We start from the raw sequence: 10854 nt of genomic DNA, 5'->3' as shown, positions 1-10854 counted from the left end.
ATCATGGCTGCGTAGAAGAAGGATCCGGGTACTGAAATGGCCAGCCTGCAGTCCAGATCTTTCACCCATAGAAAACATTTGGCGCATCATAAAGAGGAAGATGCGACAAAGAAGACCTAAGACAGTTGAGCAACTAGAAGCCTGTATTAGACAAGAATGGGACAACATTCCTATTCCTAAACTTGAGCAACTTCTCCTCAGTCCCCAGACGTTTGCAGACTGTTATAAAAAGAAGAGGGGATGCCACACAGTGGTAAACATGGCCTTGTTTAAACATGGCCAACTTTTTTGAGATGTGTTGATGCCATGAAATTTAATATCAACTTATTTTTCCCTTAAAATGATAATTTTTCACAGTTTAAACATTTGATATGTCATCTATGTTGTATTCTGAATAAAATATTGAAATTTGAAACTTCCACATCATTGCATTCTGTTTTTATTCACAATTTGTACAGTGTCCCAACTTTTTTAGAATCGGGTTTGTAGATGGTCAGGATGAGAGACCAGCTGACCAACCAACTAAACCCAGCTGAACCCCAGCTTTGTCAGGATAAGAGACCAGCTTGACCAGCTTAAACCAGCTAAAACAAGCCAATATGCTTTGGCTGGTTTTAGCTTCTTTTCCAGCAGGGATGGGGAAAGCATTTATTTATTTAGTCATGCATGGGCATCAACTGAAACATGATTGGCTAGTTGGATTTTAAAGATTTAACAATAAAAACATGATTTAATTTTTGACCTTTTTATATAGAAATGTAACAGTTTGCATGTCATTTGCAAACATTTTTGCCTCTGTAATCTGTATTCTTGACATGAAAACAAGATTTTCAATGAGAAAAAAAAATCCCATAGGAAATTGGGATAAATGGGAAATGTAGCAGTTGTATAGCATTGTGCTAAAATGACTGTTTAAAAATTACAATTACTGTTTTGTGTTGTAATATATATTAAAATGTAATTTATTCCTGTGATCAAAGCTGAATTTGAGTCTTCAGTGTCACATGATCCTTCAGAAATCATTCTGATATGATGATTTGCTGCTCAAGAAACATTTCTGATTATTATCAATGTTGAAAACAGTTGTACTGCTTCATATTTTTGTGGAATGATCAATTTTATTCAGGATTCTGAAAGTTTAAAGAGCAGCATTAATTGGAAATGGAAATCATTTATAAATGTTTTTACTGTCACTTTTGATCAATTTAATGAATCCTTACTGAATATTAATTTTTCAAAAAACTTTTAAAGGGTATTATGCATACTTGATTTGATGTTTTGTTGATGTTTTGTGCAATGACACATTGTGACTCACATATCCAGGCATATGCTTTCATATAGTTTCTGATTTTTAGTCCATCATCTTTATGTTTCTGTTCATGCAGTATATCTGCAGTGCACTTGGATTAAAATTGTAGGATTATTAAATATTCTCTTTGCTTTTCTGTCTCTGTAGAATCTTATATCACACTTGAACTTGTACGTATAGGCGTATGTTCTCGCTCCAGGGAGAGGAGAGTATGGGTAATATATGCTGAGTGTGTAGGCATCTCAACACCTCAAAGCAGTAGGAGGGAAGAACAGGAGGGGAAAGAGAGAGAGAGAGAGAGAGAACGTGTATGAGTTCGTGGAAAGGCTATTTAAGGGCAGTCCTTGCAATTCATAGTGCTCTGACTGAAGTCTCTCATATTAGAGAGGTGTAGTGCTTTCATCCTCTCTCTCCTTCTCGCTCAGAGGCTCGGCGAGCAGAGGGGTGTGTGGAATACATCACCGACGCTCTCAGATCTTCCAGCACGTGGAGACACGGAGACAGACGGAAGCTGGAGGTCTGGATTGCTGGATTCACATCTTCTGCACCTGATTTGCTCAGTGGAAGCTTGATTCATCACCACAGGTATCTTTATCTACTTCATCTGATGTGGTTAACTTATGGATGCGATGCTTTAGTCTTTTTTTGGACGTTGAGCTTTTTTAACTTTCCATTCACTCTGCTACTGACCCAGAGGTTGCTCAGAGGTTTCTCTTTCATTGCTCAGGAGATTGCAAAGTTCTTAATTATGCTTCCTTTTTATATCAACTTGATGTTTCTCTTAAAAATGTCAGCTGTCAGATTTCTGTTCATATTCAAATAAACGTGCTGACTTTTGATTGCAGACATTGATTTCTTGACAAGTCTGAGCACAGTAAGAGACATTGAGATCTCTGAAACTAAATGGTTGAGCAAAAGGAGTCTCCTGCTTCTCTTCTAATCTCATTACTGTCTTGGAGAAACAATTGAGACATTAAAGAGTTGTCATTTCTATTTTATTTCCATATGCACTGAAAAATGCTGGGTTAAAAACAACCCAACTTGGGTTAAAAATGGACAAACCCAGTCATTGGGTTAAATGTTTTACCAACATGCTGGGTAGTTTTATTAAACTCAACTATTGTTTAAAAATGACTATATTGCTGACTTAAAATGAACCCAAAATAGGTTGGAAATTAAAAAGCAGACACATAATTACTAGAGGCAACAATAATAATCAAAAGGTGAACATTTAATCAATTTAATAAATGATTATTGTTTAATTATTATTCATTAAACTTATTAATAAATGTTAATTTCTAAGATATTTGGGGTTCATTTTAAGCAAGCAATACAGTCATTTTTAAACAACTGTTGAGTTAAATAAAACTACCCAGCAGGTTGGGCAAACATGTAACCCAACTGCTGGGTTAAAACAACCCAATCGGAATTTGGGATGTTTTTAACCCAGCATTTTTTAGAGTGTGTGTTTGAACCTAAAGCAAAGTTTTATTTCTCAGAGTTCTCAAGCATCAACTTGGTCTCAGATGTTTCTCTTAAAATTATCCTAAAAATAGATACAAATGAGTCATCCAGAGTTCATACTGAGATAAACATACTGGCTTTTGATTGCAGACTTTCTTGACTTACTGAACACAGCATGAGACATAAAGATTTTTGAAACTCTAGGAGATGGAGGAGACTCGTTTTGCTCTCCATCTAATCTCATTACTGTCTTGGAGAAACAATTGAGACATTAGAGAGATCTCATTTTTATTTTCTTTCATGTTGGAACCTAAAGGAAAATTGTATTTCTCAGAAGAGATTCAGTTGAGTTCTTGGTTATTTTGAAGTATCAGTTCAGATGTTTCTCCTAAAATTCCCAGTAAAAATAGATACAAATGAGTCTCCTGTTATCATACAGAGTTCATAATGAGAAACAAACTGACTTTTGATTGCAGATGTTGATTTCTTTCTATGAGGCATTAAGATCTCTTCTGAAGCTAGGAGACACATGAGATTAATTGGTTCTTTTTCTCAGGAGAAGCAGGAGACTCCTTTTGCTTTCCATTTAATCTTATTGCTGTCTAGGAGAAACAACTGAGACATTAAAGAGACTTCCATTTAAAAATTTTTTTTTTTTTTTTCATGTGTTGGAACTTTTTTTTTTCTAGAGGTTGTTTTTTCACAGCTGTGGAGATTCAGTTGAGTTCTTGGTTTTGAAATATCAACATTGTCTCAGATGTTTCTCCACTTTTTTTTTTTTTTTTTTGGAGATATGAAAATGAGACCCAAATTAGACAAATTTTAAAATGGTAATTTTGGAGTTCATATTGAGATTTATTATATTTTATTTTGGCAAATCTGAATATATGTTCCTGGCCCTATTGAAAATGTCTCATTAGTGCACATTATTTAAAAAAATTTACTTTTTAAGAATGTGCACTCTCACCCCTCCCTTCATTGCTCCGCCGCCAAAATCCACTAACATGCAATGCACAAGTTAATGTGTCTTTATCAAAAATAAAGCGAAGATGACAAATGAACAACAAGGAAGCACAAAAAATGAACATACAATACACAAGAGTTTGTTGTTAGTCACCAGCAGCACACCAGCTCCAAACATGACATTAAAAACCAATGTTGCTCACGTATGGATCAGAAAAACCTCGGCATTCGTTTTCAGGCCTTCTCGCTTAGGTCTCTCCAGCGCATTGAAGCTTTTTGAAGCTCTTGCCTGATTATAGCCTTCATTTTCCAGTGATATTCTTCTGATTTTTCTCTTTTGTAATGTCTCTCAGCCATCTCTCTTTCTACAGTCTTTCTTTAAAAAATCTCTTTAGCTCACTCTCTCTCCTCCCCCCTCTTGAGTGGACACGCCCCCTACTGCTGAATGGCTACAAATGTGTTGTGCTGCTCGGTCTGATCCTTTATAGTTGGCACGAAACTGAAGTTGCAATAGAATTTTTTCCTATTGTGATGTATATCTGAGTGAAATAGCTTCTCGAACAAGAAAAAAAAAAAGTAGGGAGGGACTTGTTTTTGTCCATCAGGGATTGATTGGATGGTTGTGGTTTGCTATTGGTCGATCTCATGTGAATGACAGGTTGCCCCGCCGTCACGCCAGTAAACATATCATCAGAGAAGAGAAGAGATGTGGCTGTAAGAGGGAGAGGAAATTATTTTCATTATGAGGGCGCATGAATTGTACATGGATAAATCATTTATAATAAATACTGCAATATTCCATAAATAACAATAATTGTCTATTTTGAATTCATGGTGACTTTAAGGCATCGTCTTCATGCAGTGAGCATGAACATATTTATGTTTTTATGTAAGGGATTCTGACAGACTGATGAAAGACTGAAACGAGTGCGGTTGTCTTACTTTGATATCACCTGGCAAAAGGCACATATCCATCTGTCAGTCTGTGCATTTCTATATGACTTGAGTGCTCATCATGAAAATGACATCCTCCTATGGAAACAGGAGAATGATCTGTGGTGCAGTTGGGAAGCAGCTGAGGGGTGGGTGGGTGTGTGTGTATGTGTGTGTGTCTGTGTAAGGGAAAGACTCCAGACATTGTGGTTTTTGAGGTTTAGGTGTGTAAACAAACCATTACTATTTAATGTGTAGCTCTCACTTTAACAAATGCTTGAAATGCTATTTAAGTTATTCTTCTGAGACTAACATTTCTTACTCTAACTCCTCCTAGAGCTTTGACTCTACAACCTCCAAAAGTCAGACCTTCAGACTGTTCTGACCTAGCGTGCTCTATGTTTTCTGATCTGACTTATGGTTTTCCTAAAAATGAAGATTAAAAATCATAAAAATCCCATAGACTTATTAACGGAATGTTAAAAATGAGCCAAGACTTTTCAAACAGCTGACAAAATTCAAATCCATCCATCCATCCATCCATCCATCCATCCATCCATCCATCCATCCATCCATCCATCCATCCATCCATCCATCCATCCATCCATCCATCCATCCATCCATCCATCCATCCATCCATCCACCCACCCATCCATCCATCCACCCATCCATCCATCCATCCATCCATCCACCCATCCATCCTCCCATCCATCCATCCATCCATCCATCATCCATCCATCCACCCATCCACCCACCCACCCATCCATCCATCCATCATCCACCCACCCATCCATCCATCCATCCATCCACCCATCCACCCACCCATCCATCCATCCACCCACCCATCCATCCATCCATCCATCCATCCATCCATCCACCCATCCACCCATCCACCCATCCATCCATCCATCCATTTAAACTTCAAGCTTTTAAAATTCCAAACTTTCTGGTCAGGCTTTCTCAAGCCAACTTCAAAATTTGTCTCGACAGTTTTTTTTTAATCTAATTATTATAGCTCATACTTTCCAATTTTGCAAAACTAGTGTGTAACTCATCCCAAACCATTTGTGAGTGATTCTTCAAATCATGTGGCTTGTTGATGAGAGGTCTCACATGCTAAGTGCTCAGTGATTTTTGCTCAGCAGACAATAAAGTGAGCAAAAAATAACCTAGTGAGCTGTCTACATTTTAAAGCATAGTGTGCTACCATCCAGAAGACCATTTCAAAAGTTATAGCAACATTATGCTACCCTCTAATATACCTACTAACTAAATCACTTTAATTACTGAAAAGTATCAACAAATTGTCAAAGTAAAAATAGACTATTTTAAGTTTTATGCTTATTTGAGTTTTGCATTGTAGCAACACACAAGTGTCAAACTCCATTAAATTCAATTTTGAGTCGATTGTCCCATGCCGAACTCTACTTGAATGACACACAGACTGCCAACAGTATGTAGAGTGGTTAATAATCAGTTAATTATAGGGTTTTAGAAAGTAATTGCCTCTGCAGGCAGTGAACCCATTGTGGAAAAAGAAGTGCGCTTGGCTTAATTGTATTGAATGTGCAGCTGTAGTGTACGTCAAATCTTATATGTGTATTTAAAAAACTGTACTTGCAGATAATATAATATTAAGTAAATGAAGGGCCACTTAAGTGTACTTAAGAGAGCACACTTTGACTGTTTCTTAACATACTTAAATACACTTTTAAATAATGGTAATGGTTAAAAGTGGTTAAAAAGTGGTTAATTTTTTTGGTTAAAAAATAATGGTAAATTAAACGTTTTACTTTTAAAGTATACATTTTAAATCATGTTTTAATATATATTTTTTGTTGTGCTTTAAAGAAGTACACTTATTTTGATGTGTTGACTAACATACTAAAGCGAATGTAAATGATCATTTTAACTGTAGTGTGTTACTCTCTATTATGTTTAATATATTTTGAAATGTAAGTCCTAATTAAGTGGGTCAAAAAGCATTCTGAAGTTCAGCTAATTGCATTTAATATAAATTCAAACTATAATACATTATACATACAAATAACATGCAATTAAGTGTCCGAAAGCATTACATTCATTTCACACTTAAGTATATTCTTTAATAATATATTATTTCCATAACAAGTACTCTTAAAAAGTATGCTGAAGTTTACTTTTTCACAAGGGACAGCAAGGCAGCTCACTAGGTTTTGGAACAGAGACTTTACCATTTGTATGACACAGCACAAGCTTTAATATGAGGAAAATGCGCACCATTTTTGGAAAGTGGAATGTAGAGAAATTTTTGATGACACTCGGTGGCCATAAATGACAGCACATGGTGTTTTAACTTCTACTGCACTATTACCAGAAAGTGTGGCCTTTTTGTGGTGTGAAATGATCATTATGGTAATGCAGAGTGAATTGTTGCAATTCATTTGGTTGTTCTGAAGCTCATGCTACAAACCAGATGGTCTTTTTTCACCCGGCAGTTTGATCATCAGGTTTATGGAAGCGCATCAGGTGAGCGCAGTGGGACGTTTGAGGTGAGCGTTTGAGGTTTAAGACCTGAGGAAAGAGTCAAGCCCCCTTCTCCATCCAGCTGAAATGAAAGGGCATAAATTGTCAGAGGTCAGCGGCAGACGGGGGTTTATGATGCCTCTGCTATGTGCGGTTCCTCCTGTGAAGGTGTGGAAGGAATGATGGGAACAGAGAGAAAGAGAGTGAAAGGGGTCTGGGTCTGTCAGGACAGCTGGAGTGAGACTAACCTACGGCCTCAGGGCTTCACTTAAGTAAGAGAAAAACAACATTATTTTAGTGTGAAATTTGAGATTTTTAGGGGTGCAGGATATATCGGCCACCATATTGGTATTGGCTGATATATGATCATTTTTAATGTCATCGTTACTGGCCTGATAATATCATTGGCCAATATATTAAAGCGATAAATAATGTATTACTTCCTTCAACTGAGACACTTCAGATGCGCACTGTTCGCCATTATGGTTTTGAATTGCTTGAAATATGATTGAAATCACTTCAAAAAGTGCAATATGCACCAAAAGTCTGTCATATATTATAATGAGAACATTATAATTGTGTGTTTGGGACATGGCTTTTAATGGTGAGACTTTTGTTTTTGTAATCAGGCTCTAAAAAATGATATAAAAATTTGGATTTAGATTTATCTGCCAATATATCAGTTATTGGCTTTCAAATGTAAAGAATTAGCAGTTATCGTATCGGCCAAAATTTTCATATCAGTGAAGATGTTTTAACTTATTGCAGCTTAATCAAATAAGTCAAGACAGAAGTGTTGAAAATTGTGGTTAATCTGGTTGATTTGTTATACATTGTATTGTGTAATACAGTGTTCTGTACAGTGTGCTCTGGTTGTATACCGCACATTTCGCAAAAGCAGTAGGTCATGTGGTTATTCCATACATATTTTCCACCGGATATATGCTGCAAATTGCTAGCACAGTGTTAAGTTAGTATGCTGTTCTGAACATTGAAGATGTCAACAAGTCTTTCCTTTTGATGTCAGCATGAAAACTAAAGAAATCTAAACCATGTACAAGTGCAAATTTTCATTTTAGACAAGTACATCCAGGTGTTGTTGAATAAAATGAACATCAACGATGATCCGGACCGGACAGCTGCGCTGCAAACCAGTTATATGGTGTGTTCTAGGGTCTGTGTTCCCATGAGCAGTCTTTGATATAAGCGCCTACTTCCCATAAATCTCAGGGAGTCTAGACAGACAGGTCTGGGTTGCATGTGGACCCGTGGTGCAGATGGCCTGGTGCTGATGGATCACTTCCAGGTTCTTTTTTAATGAGAATCACTCATTTGATTTGGTAAGCGGCCACTGAAAATGAGTGAATTCATGTCTGGTGTATCCGTTACACCATGAAACTTCTCACTTACTTAAAGGGAAAGTGTCATGTAGGGGCATTTCTCTGATGGTATCCTCATCACGGTCAATGTTCTGGAAGTATTCAGCAGTTCAGTGAAATTGGAGAGTTCTGGAGGTCGCCTTAATGAGGAAAGCATTGATTTGCAGGACAATGAAGTATCTTTCCATCCAGAATTATTCGGATATAACAGAGCTTGTCACATGCTTCAGTATTGCAGTAACAGTTTCATATCAAGCTATTTATTTATGGTCAGAATTATTGGCACCTTTGATAAATATGATATGTAGTTTTTAAATTTTTATTATTATTTTTTTTAATCTGTTGGTATTTGATAGAATCCATGATACCATGAATCATGATGTCCAGGACCTCCAGCAGAAAAATAGGCCTACAATATTAAAGATCCAGAAGTATATTTAACAATGGGCATGGGGTACTTTTTATCCATGTGTGCACCAAACCCATCTGGTGAGTTTGCTGCCATCTGACCATAGAAGCCGGTCCCATTTGAAATTCCAGTCTTGTCTGACAACTGAATATGCTGGATATTGCTTCTGGATGAGAACAGAGGATTTTTCTTGAAACCCTCCCAAACAACTTAAGGGGATGTAGGTGCTGTCTGATAATTTTTTTAGGCTTTCTGTGACTCAAGACTCAACTAATCTCTGCAATTCTCCAGCTATGATCCTTGGAAAATCTTTGGCCACTCAAACTTTCCTCCTCACCATGCATTAGGATGATTTAGACACGTGTCCTCTTCCAGGCAGATTTTTAACACTTTTAGTTGATTGGAACTTCTTAATTATTGCCCTGATAGTGGAAATGGGGATTTTCAATGCTTTAGCTATCTTCTTACAGCCACTTTCTATTTTGTGAAGCTCAACAATCTTTTGCTGCACATCAGAATTATATTCTTTGGTTTTACTCATTGTGATGAGTGATTATGGGAATTTGGCCTTTGTGTTTCCTCATGATTATACTTCTGTGGAACAGGAAGTCATGGTTCATGATCACCCTGGTGTGCTAAAAATGTAAATATGAATGGGAATATACAGTGATATTTCAGTCATAAAAAATTCTAGGGGTGCAATAATTGTGGCCAACATGTTTTGGAGAAAAACATTTATTTCATAATGTGAGTTTCCCCCCAACCCCCTGTATATTATAGATTATACTTCAGTATACAGGATACTTCATATCTTAATAAATTAGAAGGTTTTTTTCTGTAATTTAGTTCAAAAAGTAAAACTTAAATATATTCTAGATTTATTAGACATAAAGTAAAATATTTCCAGACTTTTTTGTTTTCATTTTGATGATTACAGCTTGCTGCTCATCAGAATAATAAAAAAAAAAAAAAAAAATCAGTATCTCAAATTGTTAGAATATTTAAGTTCTATTAAATTACCATTATCAGGGTATAAATACAGGGTTTAGGTCAGTAATTCCAACAGCAGTCATGATGGGGAAGTCTTGAACTTGACAGTTGTCCAGAAGACAATCATCAAGACCCTCTACAATGAGAGTAAGCCACAGAGGGTCATTGCTGAAAGAGCTGGCTGTTCGCAGAGTGCTGTGCCAAAGCATATTCATGGAAAGTTGATTGGAAGGAAAAAGTGTGGTAGGAAAAGGTGTACAAGTGAAAGTAATGACCGCAGACTTGAGAAGATTGTCAGGGGAAGCCTATTTAAGAACTTAGGAGAGCTTCAAAAGGAGTGGACTGAAGCTGGAGTCAGTGCATCAAGAGCCACCACACACAGACGTCTTCAGGAAATGGGCTATAACTGTCACATTCCACGTACCAAGCCACTTCTGAACCAAAGACAACGTCAGAAGTGTCTTACCTGGTCTAAGGAGAAGAAGAACTGGACTATTGCTCAGTGGTCCAAAGTCCTCTTTTCAGATGAAAGTAAATTTTGCATTTAATTTGGAAATCAAGGTCCCAGAGTCTGGAGGAAGAGAGGAGAGGCACAGAAACCATGTTGCTTGAAGTCCAGTGTGAAGTTTCCACAGTCAGTGATGATTTGGGCTGACATGTCATCTGCTGGTGTTGGTCTACTGTGTTTTCTGAAGTCCAGTCAACGCAGCCATCTACCAGGAAATTTTAGAGCACTTCATGCTTCCTTCTGCTGACAAGCTTTAAGGAGATGCTGATTTCATTTTCCAGCAGGATTTGGCACCTGTCCACACTGCCAAAGGTACCAAAAGCTGGTTCAGTGACCATGGTGTTACTGTGCTTGATTGGCCAGCAAACTCGCCTGACCTGAACCCCATAGAGAT

General features: G+C 37.1%; 1 protein-coding gene across 1 annotated transcript in view; it reads left to right on the top strand.

Moving 5' to 3' along the window:
- The first annotated feature begins 1651 nt into the window (after positions 1-1651).
- Positions 1652-10854, top strand: part of tnca (tenascin Ca) — a 63929-nt gene continuing 54726 nt past the window's right edge. The window contains 1 exon segment of the mRNA XM_048188040.1: positions 1652-1894. The gene's annotated coding sequence lies outside the window, so the exon portion shown is untranslated.

Source organism: Megalobrama amblycephala, linkage group LG4, assembly GCF_018812025.1.
Source record: "Megalobrama amblycephala isolate DHTTF-2021 linkage group LG4, ASM1881202v1, whole genome shotgun sequence".
NCBI lineage: Eukaryota > Metazoa > Chordata > Actinopteri > Cypriniformes > Xenocyprididae > Megalobrama > Megalobrama amblycephala.
This window is presented reverse-complemented; position numbering and strand designations above follow the sequence as displayed.